General features: G+C 43.7%; 1 long non-coding RNA gene across 1 annotated transcript in view; it reads left to right on the forward strand.

Moving 5' to 3' along the window:
• Nucleotides 1-16,382, forward strand: part of LOC102989281 (uncharacterized) — a 224,749-nt gene extending 208,367 nt beyond the window's left edge. The window contains exon 3 of the long non-coding RNA XR_008618201.1: nt 16,358-16,382. This is a non-coding gene — a long non-coding RNA (uncharacterized lncRNA). The remainder of the gene's footprint in view (nt 1-16,357) is intronic.
• Nucleotides 16,383-20,614: the final 4,232 nt, after the last annotated feature.

The raw sequence follows: 20,614 nt of genomic DNA on the forward strand, positions 1-20,614 counted from the left end.
AGCGGCCATGGCTCACGGGCCCAGCCGCTCCGCGGCATGTGGGATCTTCCCGGACCGGGGCACGAACCTGTGTCCCCTGCATCAGCAGGCGGATGGATTCTCAACCACTGCGCCACCAGGGAAGCCCCGATGGATATGTTCTATATCTGTACTGTTCAACATGGTAGCCACTAGCTACATGTGGCCATTGGGCACTTTAAATGTGGCCAATACTACTGAGGAATTGGATTTTTAATTTAATTTTAATGAATTTAAATTGAAATAGTCACATGTGGCTAGAGGCTACCATATTGGATAACACATATCTAGAATGAATGGAGCAAGGGATCTTTGGGGGATAGGGTTTTTGGAAGAATGCACTGGCATATTTATTGAGGCCACATAACAGAGGGCCTTGAAAAACATGCTCTAGGTAACGGGGAGTCACTAAAATGTTTTGAGCAGGAGAGTGACGTGATCACAACTATGTTAGAGTTAAGGTACTATTCTGATGGCCTTTGGAGGATGGGAAGGATGGAAGTTTAAAGCCAGTTGATACCAGGACTGATATATGAGTCCTATTAAGTTCTACATATTTCCTAGTCAATGTTAACATTTTAGGATGACTTGTTTATGTCCATACTCTGGGCACTGGTATGTAGATATCCAAGGATACCTGGGTTGCCTCTCCTACTGGATTCTCAGCACTGTTGGATACTTCCTATATCGTCTATGTAAAACTCAGTTATGATCCGATTTAGAATTTTCCTGGCATTTTTCTTCCTTTTCTTTGAAATTTTAACTTAAAGCAAGTGATTGTTAGGGCTGTGAGGGCATAGTCCATGTTATTCACTATTGTATCTCTAGCTCCTTGAAGGATACTTGACACAGCTTAACCACTCAGTAATTATTATATAAACTAATGTTTTATCAGGTTGATGAAGAATCTTGTGGTTTTGATAGAATTCCCTTGTACCTTTCCAAAAGCTCATTATCAACCAGATAATGAGAGTTATTATCAGAGTTAGGTCCTGAACACCTAACTCTTCACCCCTCTTAGGTATCTAAATGTCCACCTCCTATAGTTGCTTGTCTTTCATGGTTACACATTTTAACTGGAAGAAGACGTGGGCCCTCTAGTCTTTTAGTTTTTATCCAGCACTTAAAAGTGACAGGAGAAATATCCATGGTCTTTTCGATACTTTGTGGATCTACAGACAGGCATAGTAGTCGGTGAGCCTAGGAAGCCTGGTCATCTCTGTGACATCTCGTGACTTGGTATTCCTCATACCCTGTCCATCCAGGCCACCTCTATACCCCTTACCAGAGACAAGTCAACTTTGGTAATAGAATACTTCCTCCAGGCAGCTATAACTGATTTCTTTGCACTACTAGTACTTAAGATTCCTTGTTTTATCAAGCAATTGACCACTCATTTTGGCAGTGGTTTGTAACTCTTGTTTTGTTTCCTATGTATATATCTTGTTCTTTCTTCTCTCCTCACTGTAGTATAAGTGCCTTAAACACAAATGTACAAATAAACAAAGACCACCCCACCCAAATGAGAATAAGAAAAGCTATTTATTCAGAGTTTTCAATAGCAAGGGAGTCAGCCGCCATCACTTGGGTTTAGCAAAGATTCAAAGGCAGGCAGGGGAGTGGAAAAACTTTATAGTGGAAAAAAGAAAAGGCTTGAAGCATGTCCTGATTGGAGGCTGTTGGCATAGGAAAGCTGGAGGCGGGCTAACTAGGGGTGGGGCTAGTAGGACATATTTGGCTTTTTCTGGTTGATCCTAAGTTGGAAGTCAGAACAAAAAATTAGGGAAGCTGTCAGTTATCAATCAGTTCCTGCCATTTGGGGCTGATTGCTAGAGGAATTGTTGTTTGACTTCCTAGTCTGATAGCTGCAGATTGTGGGTCAGAGTTCTATCTATATTTGTGGTCTGGCCGTTGTCCATTTGTATATTCAGTTTCTCACAGGAACCATGTCTTACGCTTCTTTTACACCTGGCTTTCTTCCATGGTTTTCTGATCATCCAATGTTTATCACATGCCCAGGTACAAAACAGGTGCATGGCAAACATTTGGTTGAATGATGTCGCAGCACATCAGGTAATGTGTACTGAGCTATGAGTTCTGTTGTTACTTTCTGGCTTGGGCGAGTCACTCACTTCTACTCCAATGTATTTCATTCCATTCACATTTATAGTGCCCTTGTGATATGTCAGGCCCTAGGAAACATGCTGATGGCACACAGAAGAGTGATACAACATTCCTGTTCTCAAACAATCCTCAAAATATACCACTCTAAACTTAAGGTTTCATTTATAAAATGGCAGCAGTAATCACATGGAGTTGTTGTGAAACATGCTGATGGCACACAGAAGAGTGATATAACATTCCTGTTCTCAAACAATCCTCAAAATATACCTCTCTAAACTTAAGGTTTCATTTATAAAATGGCAACAGTAATCACATGGAGTTGTTGTGATCAGATAAAGTACATGAAAGCATGCAGTAAATTGTAAAGAGCTATAAAATGTGAGGAATTTTTGCTATTTTAAATGTTTAACAATTGTTTTCCTGAAAACACAAAGTAACTCCAGAAAATGATGCATCTTGATAAACTTTTCCTTCATCTTCTCTAAGTATAATTTATGATACAACCACACCATTTACAGAAAACCTCTGCATTTCTTTTTCAAGATGTTTACTGAGGAATCTGGGGTATAATTATTATACTTCTGTCTTTTTAGAGGGTAATACACTTTCAAAAGCCTGTTTAAAGGATTTCTAGTTGCCAAGCTGTCCTGTGAACCGGCCAATACGATTTCTTGAATCATCGCCCAGTGCGGACCCAATCTATATTTGGAATTTCATGCCATCTTGAAGGAACATCATCCAGTGCCAGGGTCTTCTCTGAGCTAATTGGGCTTTGGCAGTGATGTCATTCCATAGTGGGCGTTTGTCGAGACTATGGCAATGATAACTCAAATCTCGTTTTCAGCAGCGTGTGCCCATGTGTGCAAAGAGGCTGCTCCCCTCCCTTACATGCAATTACTCCTCCTGCTGAAGTTTCACTTCTGGTCTCTTTCTGAAGATGGGAGATCAGTAGGCTATTTACACTCCATGGCTATAAGCATTCCTCTCCTTCTATTCTGTGTTCAACTATTTCTCCAGTCATTAATATGGCTTAAAGTGAAATTAGGGAGAGCAGTAACCTTATCAAAGCAGTAAACTTATCAAACTTTTGATAGGTAGGAAACAGTCATCGAACCATAGAAGGAAGTGTCTCCTAGGGTTAAACATTATAGGCATTGGAATTAAGCTGTTGTGTTTTGAATGGCTGCCCAGCCACTTTTAGCTGTATATGTTGGACAAGTTTGTTAATCTATATGAGCCTCGGGTTCCTCAACTGTAAGATGAGGGTGATACTTTTTGCCTAATGGGGTTGTGGATTAAACGTAACCAGATTTATGACTATTTCCCTATGTCTGCTGACTTTCTGACCTCAGATTCTCTTTCTAGCCTGTCAAATAATCCTCATGTCCCAAGAGCATTGGGGAATAAGGAAGAATTTTCTGGTGATTTCCCAGGAGAGATGGGAAATCCCACAGTCCCCAAGATTCCTCCAGAACACTGTTTTCAGCCTCTTCTCTATGATTTCTGAACAATTCAGTTCTGCCCCAAACTTGCACACCATTACACAGTCCAGAGTCATCTTGCTACTCAGCAGTTCAAAAGCCCTGCAATTAAGTGAACATCTGACTGTTCATCAGAAGAAAATTTTAGCACTCATCTGTTGTTACTTCAGTATGTCTTTTGGGGTCTCATCTCTCACTCAAATTGTCCATCAAAATATTACTTACAATTATATTCAAGTTTTCTCTCTGAGAGGTGTCCCAAGGGGGGCTATAAAAACAACTTCCCTCAGGATTGGGAGTTTGGGATTAGCAGATGCAAATTACTATATATAGGACGGATAAACAACAAGGTCCTACTGTATTGCACAGGGAACTATATTCAATATCCTGCAATAAACCATAATGGAAAAGAATATGAAAGAGAATATATATATGTATAATGGAATCACTTTGCTGTACAGCAGAAACTAACACAATATTGTAAATCAACTATACTTCAATAAAATTAAAAAAAACAAAATGAACAACTTCCTTCACTTCACTACATTGGTTTTATATAATACACATAAAACACTTAGCACATGCCTGCACAGAGTAGTACTCAACAAACAAAAGTTTGTTTTTTAGACAAAGTGAAAGCAATATAGTGAGATAACATAGTTTTGATATATGTGGAACAACTGCTCGATTTAAGAATTTGTGTCTTGTATTTGTCCCTTAATTAGTAATAACATTAGAAAAGGTATTAGCAACCCTAAGCCAGAGATGCCCAAGGCCTGAAAGCCACCAAGGGTGTGTCACCTCAGGCTCAAACTCTCATCTGAAGACCTGGCGCATCCCCACACAGATGGCTAAGTAAGCTGCTGTCATCTTTTCCTCCTTATATGGAGAGGCTAAATGATATTCTTGGCTGGTTTAGTTGAGAAGTCTCTTTCTGGTTATAGTAAGTCTCTTTGAACTTCTTCCTACACCAGCACGGTTTGTCAGCTATTCTGCTGGCCTGGTGGTTTTTTACCCATTTAGCTATAGAGAATGTTGCTCTGGGTCAGACATTTAGCCAAAGGCTGGGGAAGTAGGGGAGAAAGCACCGTTCTCAGATGAACCCAGCTATAAGTCACAAGGAGTGGTCAGCTGTATAACACCCGATGCACCGAGTGTTCAAAGCGGGGCAGGATGCCAGGGATTTATGGAGTAGGGAGCCAGGGAAGGTGTCAAGAGCTCTGACATTTGATGTGGGCCTTGAGGAGTAAGTAGGGATTTTGCTAGGCCACAAAGCAAATGCTGACAACAATTCTAGACTTTTTGGGTGTGCCAGCCAGAATCAAAGTGAGAACTCCAAGAGGGAAAGGAAACTCAAGGGACAGAATTAAGGGCTTTTATTATATCATCTCCTTCCATATAGAGACTCAGCTCAAGTATCAGAGGGCTTTTTACTTCCCTTTAATAGGGATGACCATTCCCTTAAAAATGAGGGCTCTTTTCCTTCTTATATGGAGAGGTTAAATGACTTATCCAAGTTTGTATATTTTGTAGGTAACAAACAAAGCCTAAATCCAATGCCTGTCCAAGGCCTAGCCCCAATAATCAGTATTTATTGCAAGAACAATGAATGAATGAATGAATGAATAAACCCAGTTCTCCTGACTGCCATAAAGTATAATTTCCACTACTTGGCACTTGTTTTTGTTGTTTGGTACATTACTAGCTGATTATTATCACCATCCACAGAGGAATCCCATGGGATATACCTTGAGGCCTTTGTGAGTCCTCAGATTCATGAAAGCATCTATAACATATATTTCTTTCTTAATATGAGAATTTTACACAGGGCAGGGAGTCCACCAACAGTTTTAAAAATTGATTTCTATTCTTTTTACCTTCAGTCTCAATACCTTTCCATCTCTCCTGCTCATAGCCATCAGGAGCTTGGCCTAGTTGTACCTTGAACCACACCCCTCATATGCTTTCCATGTGGCCGTTTTGTGGTTTAAGGCCTAAATTGCTCCCCAGCCCAGGGTTAGAAGCTCCAACCTGCCTTCTCATCCTTATCTTTCACTTATTTATTCTTGCATTCATTCAACAAATATTTATTGAGTACTTCTTAAGAATCAGACCCTGTGCTGGGTGCTGAAGATACAGGGCTGAAGAGGAAAGACGCACAGTTTCACTTCATAGAGCTGACTATCTAGTGGAAGAAACAGTAATAAATGAAAGTTATATTATGTAATGGTTTATATTATGTAATGGTAGTTTTGCTAAGTGCCACAAAAGGAAAGTATAGAATGGTGAGGTTGTTCAGCAGGGGAATCTAATCTATTTGGGAGGGTCAGGACCAGCTTCCCTGAGGGACTGCATTTAGGGTAATAGGAAATGGCTCAGCGAAGAGGAGAGGATATTCCTGGCAGGGGGCAGAGCACGGGTAAAGGCCCTGAGGTAGGACAGAACTTGGCTTTGCACGGAGATTTAGAAAGGTTCAAGTGGCTGTAATGGCTTGGCCCACAACAGCTTGCAATGCTTCGTTTTGCGAGAGCAAAATCCAAAGTCCTTATTCTAGTGAACAAGACCCTACATGGTCCAGAGCCCTACTACAGCTCAGATCTCATTTCCTCACCCTTCCCCTCTCCTGCCAACCTCATTTTACTATTCTTCAAAATGGTGAACATAGTTCATTTTCTGGGCACCTGCATTTTTTCTCCCTTCTACCTATGACACCATCATACCAGATATCTTCACAGCTCACTCCTTCATTCCATGTGAGTTTCTGCTAAATGTTATCCTATCAAAGTGGGCTTCTCTGATCACTCTTCCTATAACAGTGACCCTCCACCACTCTCGGTCCTATTACTCTGCATGTTCTTCATCACACTTACCACCATGTGGCATATAATTTTTACTTGTTAATGAACTGTATCTCTCCATTACCTTGTAGGGGTCATGAATGAAGCTGTGTTCTTGATTGCTGTATCCTCAGCACCTAGAACAAAACCTGACTAATAGTTGGCACTCAATAAATATATATTAAAAACAGTTGAATGGGAAGAGTGATACAAGACCAGACTGGAGAGAAAGCCAAGAGCCAGACCCTGGGACACATACCATGTACTTTCATGCCCAGAGCGGCCTTGTTCATGCCTTTCCCTCCACCTGTAATGCTCTTCTCCACCCGCTTCCATCACCATCTCCACCAATGGAAGTGCCATTGACATAGCCCATTGCCAGAACTTCCACATAGCATTTATTTAATTCCTCTTTGGATTCTGGTGAGTGAGGTATATGTTTGACTCCTGTCCCCAGTGCAGCATAGAGCATGACCCAGAGTAGGTACTCAGAAAAATCTTTGCTTAATTGGGTGGCAGGAGGGCAATAATCCAGGAGAGCTAATAATCCAGGTTAGGGATTCTAATAAGGTCAGGGAGCTGAGCCAAAGTCATGACTGGATTTGAAGGAGCATATAGTTAAGAGCATGAACTCAGAGCTTAGTTTCCTGGGTTTTGAATCTGGCTCTGTCAATTACGAGTGACTTTTTATCTGTAAAGGCCTCGGTTTTTCTCTGTTTAAAATGGGCATAAAGAGTACCTCTGTCATAAAATCATTATGAAATTTACATTAATCACTATATTACAGTATTCAAAATAGTGCAAGAAACATAATGAATACTATATACATGTATTGTTTAAAAAAATAAATAAGAAGCCTAGGATGTTGTTTATGGGCAGGAAACCTCAAAGTCCAGGGAAGGCCTGAACTTGGCAGAGAGACAGCATTTGGAGATACACTTGGGAACCTGGGCAGGGCACTAGGAGAAGGAGATCTTGGGAGCCAAAGCCCAATCCCAGCCAGTGTTTCAGCCCATTTTACAGAAAGCGAGACTGAGTTCAGGAAGCACCTTAACTTCACGCCCACCACAGCACAGGAATGTTGATAACTCAAGTGGCTCCCAGAGTAATGCTCCCTGTGCTGTTTCCTCACAATTTATCAGTGGAATACAATAACTGGCATCCCAGATGGTGGTTTATTATGTATTTTATTATTTATTTCCTTCCTTGTTTCTCAGAGCAGTTGAGGTAGTTTATAGGAAGCAACAGAATGTAAACCATGGATTAAAAACAATATTAGGGGGACTTCCCTGGGGGTCCAGTGGCTAAGACTCTGCGCTCCCAACGCAGGGGGCACGGCTTCAATCCCCGGTCAGGGAACTAGATCCGACACGCATGTTGCAACTAGGAGTTCGCATGCCACAACTGAAGATCTCACACGCTGCAACAAAGATCCCTCATGCCACAACTAACACCCGGCACAGCCAAAATAAATAAATAAATAAATATTAAACAAACAAACAAACAGTACTAGGTCTAGGAAAGGTATACATTAAAATAAGAGGCCAGCATGGTGGTAAGGTAGGATAGGAGAGAGCACTGATGACAGACTAATACAAGGGTCTGCACTGTTGTTATTTTCATGTGCAAATTAAGTTCTGAGCTTCCTCATGGCAAAAGTGAAAAGACACACCTGGTTAGTTACATAGAAGAGAAAACCAGTGTTTTCCTAGTTCTTATCCCTAAAAGAAATTTCTCATTTGTTCCAGGCTCTTTAGGAATGACACTGAACGCTGCCGTTTCCATTCTTATGCCCTAGGGCTATCTTGGCCCATGGGTTGGCCAGATTTCTTCCCTACGGTGGTTATAACTTATGATTTTGCTTGAAAAATCTTAGATCCTCATTCTGACTCTGCTTTGATTATGGGCATCCCCTAATCAGCCAAGAACTACATTTGTGATTCAACCTCTTAGAATGTCATGGTTCTTAAAGACCTTAAAGGTCATCAGGTCTAACATCCCCATCCCACTCACCTTCTGATGTTTAATCTTCTCTGCAACAACTCCATCAAGTGGCCATCCAGCTTTTTCTTGAATGCTTCCAGTGACAGGGAGCTCATTACCTTTAAAGACCTCTCATTCCATCTGTCCATGAAGTTTCCTGTTCTATTGAGTTGACATCTGAATCCTAGCCATACTTATTGAAAGAGACATTTCATCACTGAGGAAAGAAATCAAGTCAAATTGGCCAGCAGGAAGCAACTCTGGGAATCCTAAGCTTCATTAGAAGTAGACTTTTGTTCAAATAAAGTGTTAAAATTAAAGCTGTATATATCTGAGTGGGGCCAATTGGCATAAACTCATCACAGCATATGGTGTGCTTCCTTTTATATGCACGTTTAGCAGCTAGTGGGTACCAAACCTCACACAGCTCCCAATTGCTAGCACTAATGAAGGATCTGTTTGCTTTGGGGGATAAAGATGGTATCACTGATTCACAGTTGTTTTTCCAGGAGTGATGAACATATTTCACTTCCCCAACTACACTCTCTTGCGTGGTCCTTTCTTGGCCTCACTGCCACTGCCCTACTTCAGACCTCATTGTCTCTTGCCAGGACTGTTCACTTGTCTCTAACTGGCCTCCCTGCCTCAAGTCTGGCCCTTTCTGGCCTAAGATCACACCGCCAGAGAGGTCTTCATCAAGCGTGGATTTGCCATATCACTTTCAGCTTGAAATCCTCAGTGGCTCCTGTTAGCTCCAGCATGGAGTCCAAGCTTCTTGGCATGGAGTCCAAGCTTCTTGGCATGTAAGATGGGCAGGGCAGGGTCGGGGGTTCCTTGTGGCCATGAATAGGACAAAGATAACTGTCCCTCATTCAGGGACAGTTGAGACCCCAAAGTAGTGTAAGGCTTTCTGGAACAATAGCTCACATTCATATAGCTTCACAACAGTCGCAGTCTATTCACTGACAAAAATTAATTTCATCTCTAGTTAACAGAGGAAGAAACAGAGATTCTCTCAACACTACTCCTACTAGTGCTACTACTACTGTTAACAATAGTGAATGGTTTTATAGCACCATCTGTGTGCCAGGTTCTGTTTCTAAGCACTTTATTTCCTTTAATCCTCATAACAAGGTAATTGCATGACCCTGGAAGCGAGCACCTCCTTAAGTTTGTGCCCTGCTGCCTCCCCCTCCTTGCCCTAGCCCCAGCTCTTCCAGGACTCGTGTGTCAATGACACAGGGAGCAGAATTTGGGGGTACCCAGTAGGGGGATCTCAGACAGAAAGTCTGGTCCTAGCAGAGGTCCAGCCTCACTGCTGGCACTGTGATCAGAAGGACCAGCCTAGAGTTTTGTTTTTTTTTTGTTTTTTGCGGTACGCGGCCCTCTCACCGTTGTGGCCTCTCCCGTTGCGGAGCGCAGGCTCCGGACGCGCAGGCCCAGCGGCCATGGCTCACGGGCCCAGCCGCTCCGCGGCATGTGGGATCTTCCCGGACCGGGGCATGAACCCGTGTCCCCTGCATCGGCAGGCGGACTCTCAACCTCTGTGCCGCCAGGGAAGCCCCAGCCTAGAGTTTTGTAGTCAGGGTTGGAGAGCCAGGAGGCCATTACTACAGTGGGCAGCGTGGGGAAGAAAAAGACTGCAGGGCCCGGAGCCAGGTTCCCATATGTGTGTGCCACTGGTGGGAGCTCGAGTGCAGTGTTTCCTTTCTGGACCTCAGTTTCCTCCTCTGCACAGTCAGAGTGTTCAGATCCCCGTCTCCTTCCCAGGTTCAGTGGAATGATGGCAGTGAAGGTGTCTGATGGACAGTAAAGTACTGACACAGCATGGGGTGGGGAGATGATAGCCAAGTGGGTGTGAGGAGCCTGGAGCTCAAGCTTGTCCCCACACATCTTCCCCTTTCTGGGGAAGACTTCATATCTCAGTAAGGTGGATGAAACAACTCAGCCTGATGAAGGCGGCTGTGCTCCATGCCCACTGTTAAGAGAATAGCTCCTATCCTACCATCCCAGCCCATAGACAGCCTGAAGCCGAGAACAGCATGGCCTTCAAATCCCAGCCCCAGCTCTGCCCTCGTGCTGAACACCTCTTCCAGCTCAGTCACAACGAAATGTCTCCTTCTTCCTTATAAACCCAGGGCTCTGTCCCCACCAGCCTACCCCATCACCCACACTTCCCCTGGGTCTTAAAACATGCCACTGCCTCAAGACTTGGAGGCCCACCTTAGGAAGTGTGAGATCCATGTTGATAACTAGCTAGGAGGCTAATTGAAAATATTTTGGAGTTTGCATGTTAGCTCTGTCAAATCAAGTAAAAAATCATTCTTATCTACTACAACCAGCAGTTATGCAAATCTGCCAATGGCATTAAAGGACTTCCTTACTTCTCAGAGCATTTATCATAAATGAGGAACAGGAACATTCAGGGGCCCATTTCATTCTCTCCCGAAGACACAGCCCCATCTGAATTAATGTCGTATGGAGAGAATCTGCCCTGGAGGGCGGGGTGGAGTTGGATTCCTTATGGGCAGATATTTGAGTTCTGTATTCGTGCAGCACTGTATGTTTACCAGGTGTCAGCTTCGATGGGACGGGCCATCCCTTAAGTGAATCTTCACACTTCTCACATCATCTCTTGAGATTTCCAGTCTCATCTTGACCCCGTGTGGTGGGCAATGTGGATGCCCTCTATAGAACAATTTTACGTCCACTATCCCCTTTGATCTTCACACAGCTCTGTGATGTTGGTTGTTGTTCTTGTTGCTATTATTCCTGTGTTGTAGATGAGAAAATTTGGCCTTTCTTGCTGTAAAACAGGGGTGACCAAAATTATTGTAAAGGGCCAGATAGTAAATATTTTAGGCTTTGCAGTCTGTGAGGTCTCTGTCATGATTCTCAGCTCTGCCACTGTAGCATGAAAACAGAAATAGACACTGAATAAACAAACAGACATGGCTGTGTCCCAATAAAACTTTATTTACAAAAGCAGGTGGTGGCTCTTGGTTTCTTGACCTCTGCTCTAAAGCACTGACATTGTGGCAGAGAAAAGATACCTTTGGTAAATAGAAAACCTTAATGAGGGGATTTGTTCTTATCTCAATAAACTTTACTGAGCATCCACTATATGTCCAGCACTGTGAAGGATACCTATGTAAATCGTAGATAAATCAAGGAGTGCATGGTATGGCAGGAGAAATATCTATATGAATTCACATCATTATCATTTAAAGCCCAGAGTTCTCAGGACCTTTAGAGGAAGCAGATGAGACTCAGAATTCAGAACATCTGGAACATCAAGGAGCTTTCTGGAGGAGGTTATATGCTACCTGGTCTTTGAAGAGCAACTAGGATGAAACATGCAGCCTTGTCCATGGGGGCATAGTTGGTGAAGGGTCAGTGTGATCGCGTTTCCCCTCCTTATTCTGCTCCTCCCACCAACAGAGACCAGGTATGTTCACAGTCAGTGCCCAAGCGAGGGCCCTTGTAGGACAGGTATGGTGGTGAAAGGGGACCTGGGCTCAGGATGGTGCTCAAGGCATATATATGGAAAAACAGATCCAAATTAGGCCGTGCAAGAACCAGTTGGAGTGAAACAGGTAGTTATGGGCCTCAGAGAAAGAGAAGTTGGGGTGAAAGGCGTCTCATGGCACTGAGTCACAGGGAGGGAGCTATGGCTGCTTGGAACCTTAGGTTGCAAGTTATGATGCTGTGGCTACAACCCCTGACTCCCCGTCTTGGGCCAGGGAAGTTCCCCACGCCAATTACAATAAGCATGACCTCACTTTGGGCTAGTGCCTGTGATGCTTTGTGATAACAAGGCACCGTCACAACCATTATCTGTTTATCTTTGCAACAAATCCTCTGCGGTTACTACTATCCTCCCCATTTTACAAGTAGAGAAACCAAGGCTCAGAATAATGCACTGCTCTGCCCAAGAATTAGGAGCTAGATCTGTGTGACCTCGAAGCCAGTGCTTTTCTCACCACTCTCTACTGCCCCATCGTACATGTGCCGGGAGTTAGAGATAGAAGATAAGAGAATAAGCAAATATAGATCAGAATCCTAATCAAGAAAGGCCACTGTAGTGGACTTAAGGCTCAAAAGAGTACTATGGGAGAGAGTCAAATTCCCACCTGATCAGAAGCTCTGCGTTCCTATGAAATGCGCTTTTATTCTTGCCCAGCTGGCCCGAGGGAGGGAGTGATTCAGCTCCAGGCTGTCTCCTTAAAGTCTCAGAGCATATCCCCACCCATGTGGCTGCCACCTGGTGGGTCTTGGGGTGCTTCTGGGCTCTACCCCCTTGGCTTCTTGCTTGTACTCTCAGCCTGGTCTCTCTGGCTTCTAGGTCTTTCCAGCCAGCACCTTTGGATTAATTATTTCTTTGGGCAGTTTTTCAGGATTCGACATCCGCATCCAGGCCCCCGTGTCTATCCAGAGGACTGCATGCCTAGGTCTCACATTCATGTCGAGCGCCCGATGTCTATTTTTTTAACCTCATCTCTAATCGGGGTTATGCGCACAGTCTCAGCGAGACACTGCCAAGACTGAGAGAAGACTCTCATTGTACAACTGAAAATTGCATCTCTTTATGAGACCAAAGCCCTGATGGTATAATAAATAAATTGATAATTTCTATGATTGCCTTTGAAGAGTAAACAAACATGCATTGCATTGTGCATGCAGTTTAAAAGCCATAATTTTTAAAAAGGAAATATTTCAGAGGTACCATGGTTTATTTGGCCCTGTTTTTGCATTTCTATCTTTTTATTTAAAGCACCAAAAGCCTCAAACACGGAAATGCCCAGGATTTCTCTTGACCCCTGAGGAGCCCTGGTGTTCCAACAGGCCGGTTTTCTGGGAATAGGGGTCAGGTGGAGAATCCTGCCGCTCGCCTCTGTCCAGATCTTGGTTAACAGAACAGCTCTCAGCTCAGTCTCCCAAGTTAGGGTTCCCTCTTCAGTGAGCGCTTCTGCCCACACCGCCACTGCCTTCATCTGGTCGTCCTCATCCTTCTCTTGGACTGTTATTTAAACATTCTGGAATGTGATCTTTCTGTTACCCGTTTCTTCCCAGGCACTCCATTTTCCACACTGCTCTTAGAGTGGTTGCTATATAAAGCAACTCTAATCATGGCTGGAAAACCTCAGTACCTTGGTTTTACTCCCAGCTTAGTTGGGGAGGGGGTTTCTTTGATGCTGTCATCGCCCAAGGTGACTTCTCTCACATAGGAATTCGGGCGGGGAGGTGGGGAAGGTGGGGTGGTGCAAGACACAGCACCCATCCCGTCCCAGAGAATAGAGGCACCTAAGGCCTTCAGCAGACCCGGGGTTCCCCTCCCCAGCCTGCCCCACCAGCCTTCACCAGACCCGTCAGCCGGACAGTGGACAATGGCGCCATTCTATAAGGTTCTTTCCCAGATCTAAGAAGGGACATACAATATCAAGACACAAAATCTGGATACTGATTCCTTGTTCTTTTACGCCACACAGGGGGCCTTAAGTCCTCCTGGACAATGTCTCCTTTCCACTGAGGGGTTCCTATCTCTGTGGAGTCCCCTTTCCCCACATGCTTTCCTCTGTGGCGTGGTGCCCTCACTGCACACCTCTGCCCAACAACCTGCTCCACCTCTCTCTGATCTCACAAATTTGAGTGACACCTCAGGTTTCAGCAGGTCCCAGAGTGAGAGGTAAGGGTGGTTCTGGTCCCCTGGGTGATTGCGAGTCCACAGTTCCAGCTCAGATCATCTTTGCTGAGAGCGGTGGCTGATTTCTTTATGCTTACCTACCAGGCAGATATGCCTCACCCAGGCAGCAGTGGGTTTTTGGTCTGTTTTTAAAATGAGTCCACCCCATTTGAAGTCCTATAGAGGAAAGGATTTTCCCTTCCATTAGCATATTTTGGCCTTGCCTCTTTTAGAAACCTAGGTGTCCTCACTGTTATGTCTGGTTTTGACTAACAGGCCTTGGCTTTCCTTGTAAAGAAGCCAGGCTAGCTGTAAGCGGCTGCTTTCTTTGCTACCCAGGAAGGAGAGCATGGCTCAGATCCACATCTGATAGAAAAGGATAACAGAAGGGTCGCTGGGCACCCAGAAAAACATCCTGAACGCCTGCCACAATGAACTTCTGTCTATCTGTATTGGGTTCCTAGGGCTGCTGAGGCAAATTATCACAAACTTGTGGCTTAAAAGAACAGAAATGTACTCTTTCATACTTTTAGAAACTAGAAGTCTGAAGTCAAGGTTGAAAGGCCCGTGCTTCCTTTGAAGGCTCTAGGAGAGAATCCGTCCCTGACTCTTCTAGCTTCCATGGCTCTGCAGTGGTGGCATCCCTCCCATCTCTGCCTTCATCCTCACCTCGCCTTTGTGGGTCCTTCCCCTCTCTCCTGTCTCCAATCTCCCTCTGCCTTTTTCTCTCACAAGGATACTTGTCGTAATAATCCAGGATAATCCAGGATGAAGTCATTTCAATATCCTTAATTACATCAGCAAAGACCCCTTTTCCAAATGAGATCACATTCACAGGTTCCAGGTGTTAGGATATAGACATATTATTTGGGGGCCACCGTTCACCCACTGCACCATCCCAAGGCATACCAAGTCCTTTCACAATTGTGCCTTCACGTAGGTTTTCTTCCCTCTACTTTTGATGTCCTTCACCATCCTCCCACCTGTCTGCCACCCCCATGCTTTCCTCACTCTGTAAACGCATTTGCACCTTAAAGTAAGAGCTCAGACATCCCTTGTGCATAAAGCCTTCCCCTCCAGGAGGTACTGTCATGTGTCCTTTCATCTAGGACCCTGTAGCGTGTGCTCACTAGCCTGGAAGGAACGTGCCAGCCCCAGTCTGGGCTGTGAGTGCCGTGCCAGGCAGGAGTGAGTCATTCCACTGAAACCTCTCCTCTCAAGGTCACCAGGGATTTCCATTTTGCTAAAGCCACTGATCACTTCTCTTCCTTTTCTTTTCTTTTTTTTTTTTTTTTTTTTTTTTTTAAACTAAACTGCTTAGCAACACTTGACACAGTTAATTGCTCCCTCCTTCTTGATGACTTTCTTTTCCTGGCTCTTTGTGTGGCATTCCCCTTGTTTTCCTCCCACCTCACTGGCTACCCTCTCTTACTGTCCTTTGCTGGTTCTCCTCCACTGCTAGACCTCTGGATATTGGAGTGCCCTAGGGCTCTGCTCTTCCCTCTTTTTATCCTTTCTCCCCAGGAATTTCACTGCTGCAAGTAACAAGGATATCTGCCGATGACCCTTACATTTATGTTTCCCCCAGACTGTCTGTTTACCTCTGGATTTGTGTATCCAGCTATTGACTTGATACTTTCACTTGAATGCCTAGTGGACATTTTACATGTAACACAGACAAAGCAAAACACTTGCTTTTCTCCCAACTTTGTTCCCTTCTTGTCCCCACTCAAAATGGCACCACCAATCCACTCAGTTGCTCAAACCCCAAAACACAGAGTCATCGTTGATTATGTTTTTCCTATGTCCCATGTCAAATCAATCAGAAAGTGCTATGAGGTCTACCTCCAAGCTATGTCTTGAGCCTACCTATGTATTTGCTTTTCTACCACTACTGTCCCAGCCTCTCTTCTCTTGCCTCAACTCCCACTACTTTCCCTTTACTTGTATCTTCCAGCCTCCTGGGCCTTCTTTGTGTTCTGCAAACAACCATGTTCATTTCTACCTTTTGGATTTCCTCCTTCCTTTGTCTGGAATGCTATTCTCTTAGATCTTGGCATAATTTCCTTCTTGTCTCTAAGGCCTTGGTTCAAATGTGACTTACCACCAAAGTATCACTCCAACCATGTCACTTTCTATCCCAAGACTTATTTTGATTTCTTTCTATTACTAAGTTATCTGATTAATCTTGTTTATCTGTTTACTTGATTAACATTGTCTCCTCTCTCTAGACAAACACAGATACTTGCCTGCCTTGATCACTCACCATACCTAGGTAAGTGCCTGGCACCTAATAGCAACTGAATATATACTTGTGGAATGAATGAGTGAATGTTTTAGAAAAATCACTCTGGAGACAATTTGGAGAACAGACTTGACAGGCAGAAATCTGTGCTTTAGAAAATTCTCTCTGGCTAGAGTATGCAATGTGGATTGGACTTAGAAACCCCACAGTCGCTTGGAACACCAAACCTTGTAGGATGTTTGGTGAGGTGAATTCAGTATGATTATAGCCTAGAAATGAATTGGAAGATTTCTTCGTTGATTCTGACAAGTGGGCTTCTTTCCCTCCACTGTTGCCTTTGAGTAGTGAAAATGCGACTAAAATAGACCTCCATATTTGGGTTGCTGACACCACAAGTGTGTGAAAGTGAAATTAGATACTTTTCCCGTGGCAGCTCCTGACCCCAAAACCATGGAGAATTGCTGTGGGGACAGAGTTCTCTGAGAGTGTCATCTGGCAGCGAAGATGCAAGGGGAATGAGCCTGTAGTGGGTATGGTTCATTCCTTGAGTCAGAGGTCCTTTTGGCTGGCCTAGTGGCGGATAATGTGGGGACAATTCTTTTCTTCCCATCTCTTCATTACTGCACAAAGGAGCACACAGAGCTTCACAGAAAAGGGGTTAGCCAGGCTCCGTAACTCTAGGATTCTTCTTTCTCTCTTTATCCCAGAGCCTGAGTCCTCTTGCACTCTTTTCAAAGCACAGTGGAAATAGAAAGGATGCTTAGAAAAGTGGATAAAAAGAAAACAGAATAGAAATCTCCTAAACCTGTTAAATTCTTCCCCTGAATCTCTTGCAAAATTTATATACAGTAAAAATATTATTTTTCAGGGCAAATAAAAGCCATCCCAATGGCAATTGTTCCCTCTTTCCTGCTCCCCCACTTGTTTTTTTGGTAGATTTTATGGAGTGATTTGAATTCATAGGGCCTCTCTTTCATTGTGCAGACTGAGAAATTGTAAACCTCGTAATCGGGAAGGCTGAGTGATCTGAGTGGGTAAACCAGATTCGAGGAGCTGGCACGGTCCCCGCGAATCTGCATGGACGCTGAGCTTTGCCAGTCTGCATGGGCAGTCCCCGTTCTAAAAGGCATATGATGTTCTACTTGGCAGCACAATACAGCAGAAAAGTGTGGAGTTAGAAGGAGGAAATCTGGACTGCGGTCCTCACTACTTGGATGACCTTGGGCAAGCTATGTAGGTTTTCTGAGTCTAAGCTTTCATATCATGAAGTGGGAGTAATGATATGTTCTTCCCCTATGTACAATGCCATTCGGAGAGTTAAATATATACGTGAGTGTGCTTAGGGAACTGAGAAGACCTCCGTGTATCTTAGTCATTATTTTCTAGTTTGTCAAATCAAAGTCTTAATCTAGAATGGATAAATCTATTCACAGTGAATGTTCATTCATTAGACAGACTGATTGATGATGAGTTGGGATTCTGGATTCAGACCAGAAGACAGAAATAAACCTACTCTTGATGATATTTTAGAGCCTCTCCAATTCAATATGACTTAATTTGCACATTTAGTATAGAGCTTGAGTATTAGATAGGGCTAAAAGTGAGATTTAGTGAGAAAAGATGGTTTTATCCATACAACATGCACTCAACAAATATTTTGGGGTGCAGATAAAATGTTTATAACAGTGCTTGGCACATGTCAAGTGCTCAATACATTCCCACTGTTATTACCGTTGTTCTTGCTGCTGTTTGCCAGGTCCTAGGCTGAGCTTTGGGGTTGCAAATATGCAAAGCCATGGTCTCTGCCCTCTAGCATCTCTGAGTCTAGTGAGGGAGATTGAGTTGACAATTACAGGAAAATGAAGCAAGTGGGGGCAGTCAGAGGCTGATTCAAGTCAGCCTGTCTATATTTGAAATTCTGTTTCGTTATTTATTAGCTAGGTGAACTAGCTAAGTGCAATTGACTTAACATTTCAGGCTTTATTTCCTTCATCTGTAAAAAGGGAGAATAATAGCACTGATTTTAAGGGATTGCTGAATGAGTGAAATTAGATAATTAATCATTCATTTATTTATAAAGTATTTATTGAGTGTTGAGGTTGGCTGAATGTTGGCACCTCTGGAGGTATCCATGTCCTTATCCCCAGAACCTGTGAATATGTTAGGTTGTGTGGCAAAAGGGAAGTGAGGTTGCAGACGGAATTAAGGTTGCTAATCAGCTGGCCTTAAAATAGGAAGATTATCCTGAATTAATGGGATGGGCCAAGTGTAGTCACCAAAGTCCTTAGAAGTGGAAGAAGGAGGCAGGAGGCAGGGTGGGGGGCGGGCAGGAACGAGTCAGAGACAGATTTGAAGATGCTTTGCTGCTGACTTTGAAGATGGAGAAACAGGGCCACAAACCGAGGAATACAGGCGGCCTCTAGAAACTGGAAAAAGCGAGGAAATATGTTTTCCCCTAGAGCCTCCAGAATGCACCCAGTCTACACCTTGATTTTAGCTCAGTGCGATCCATTTCAAACTTCTGACCTCCAGAGCTGCACAATAACAAATTTGTGTTGTTTAAGCCACTAGGTTTGTGGTACTTTATTACAGCCACAAGAGGAAACTGATACAAACATCTACCATGTGCCACCAGACTCTGTTCTCGGTGCTGGGGCTAAGCAGTCGCCAGTGCACACAGACACACACACGTACCCCCAGTATTTGGAGCTTAAATTCTAGAACAATAAATAAATAGACAAATAAATATGAGTCAGAGGCTGAGACACGCTATGAAGAAAAATTAAAGCAGAGTCAGGGAGCCAGAGAATAAAGGGGATATTATTTTGCATACGAGTGGTCAGAGGGCCTTCGTAATGAGATAGCATTTGAACAGACATCTGGATTAAATGAGGGCTTGACCCAGGTGGATATCTGGGGGGAAGAGCAACCTTGGGTGAAGCAGCTCCTTTCTGAGGGCCATTCCCAAAGAGGGATGCAACTCTGAGACTTCAGCAGCCAGAACGCCCAGCAGCTGGGGAAACAAATGCCTCAGTCCTGAAAGGGGACCTGATTAGTGCATCACACAATCCATGACAGAGGCCTGTTACGATAGGCTGGCCAAGAAGTGTTGATAATTTGTATGGGGAGACTTCGAGGAGGGAAGGTGAGAAATAATCTTTTTCTTATTGAATTATAATTGACATACAATATTATATTAGTTTCAGTTGTGCTACATAGTGATGCAATATTTTTATACATTACAAAATGATCAAGATGATAAGTCTAGTTACAATGATACCACACAAAGTTTTTACAATATTATTGACTATATTCCCTATGCAGTACATTATATTCCCTGTGATTTATTTATTTTATAACTAGAAGTTTGTACCTCTTTTTAAAAAAAATTTATTTATTTTTATTTTTGACTGCGTTGGGTCTTTGTTGCCACACGTGGGCTTTCTCTAGTTGCGGCAAGCGGGGGCTACTCTTCATTGCGGTGCACGGGCTCCTCATTGCTGTGGCTTTTCTTGTTGTGGAGCATGGGCTCTAGGCACGTGGGCTTCAGCAGCTGTGGCGTGTGGGCTCAGTAGTTGTGGCTCCCGGGCTCTAGAGCGCAGGCTCAGTAGTTGTGAGGCGCGGGCTTAGTTGCTCTGCAACATGTGGGACCTTCCTGGGCCAAGGCTCGAACCCGTGTCCCCTGCATTGGCAAGCGGATTCTCAACCACTGCGCCACCAGGGAAGCCTGGAAGTTTGTACCTCTTAATCCCCGTCGCCTATTTAGCCTGTTCCCCCACCCCGTCCCCTGTGGTAACTACCAGTTTGTTCTCTGTATCTATGAGTCTGTTTCTGTTTTGTTTTGTTTGTTCATTTGTTTGGTTTTTTAGCGTCCACTTATAAAGGAAATTACACAGTATTTGTCTTTCTCTGTTTGCCTTATTTCACTTTGCATAATACCATGAAGGTCCATCCATGTTGCTGCAAATGGCAAGATTCATTCTTTTTTATGGCTGAGGAATATGTTTTTTTTCCATTCATCTATCAATGGACACTTAGGTTGCTTCTGTATCGTGGCAATTGTAAATAAAGCTGCGATGAACATAGGGGTGTATATATATATTTTAAATTAATGTTTCCATTTTCTTCAGAAAAATACCCAGAATTAGAATTGAGAAATAATCATTTTAATGCAGAGCTCACAGGATTTGCGAATGGATTTCCTGGAATGGAAAGAGAAATGTCAAAGGCTGACTTCGAGCAA

The sequence above is a fragment of the Physeter macrocephalus genome, chromosome 9, assembly GCF_002837175.3.
Source record: "Physeter macrocephalus isolate SW-GA chromosome 9, ASM283717v5, whole genome shotgun sequence".
In the NCBI taxonomy this organism is placed as follows: domain Eukaryota; kingdom Metazoa; phylum Chordata; class Mammalia; order Artiodactyla; family Physeteridae; genus Physeter; species Physeter macrocephalus.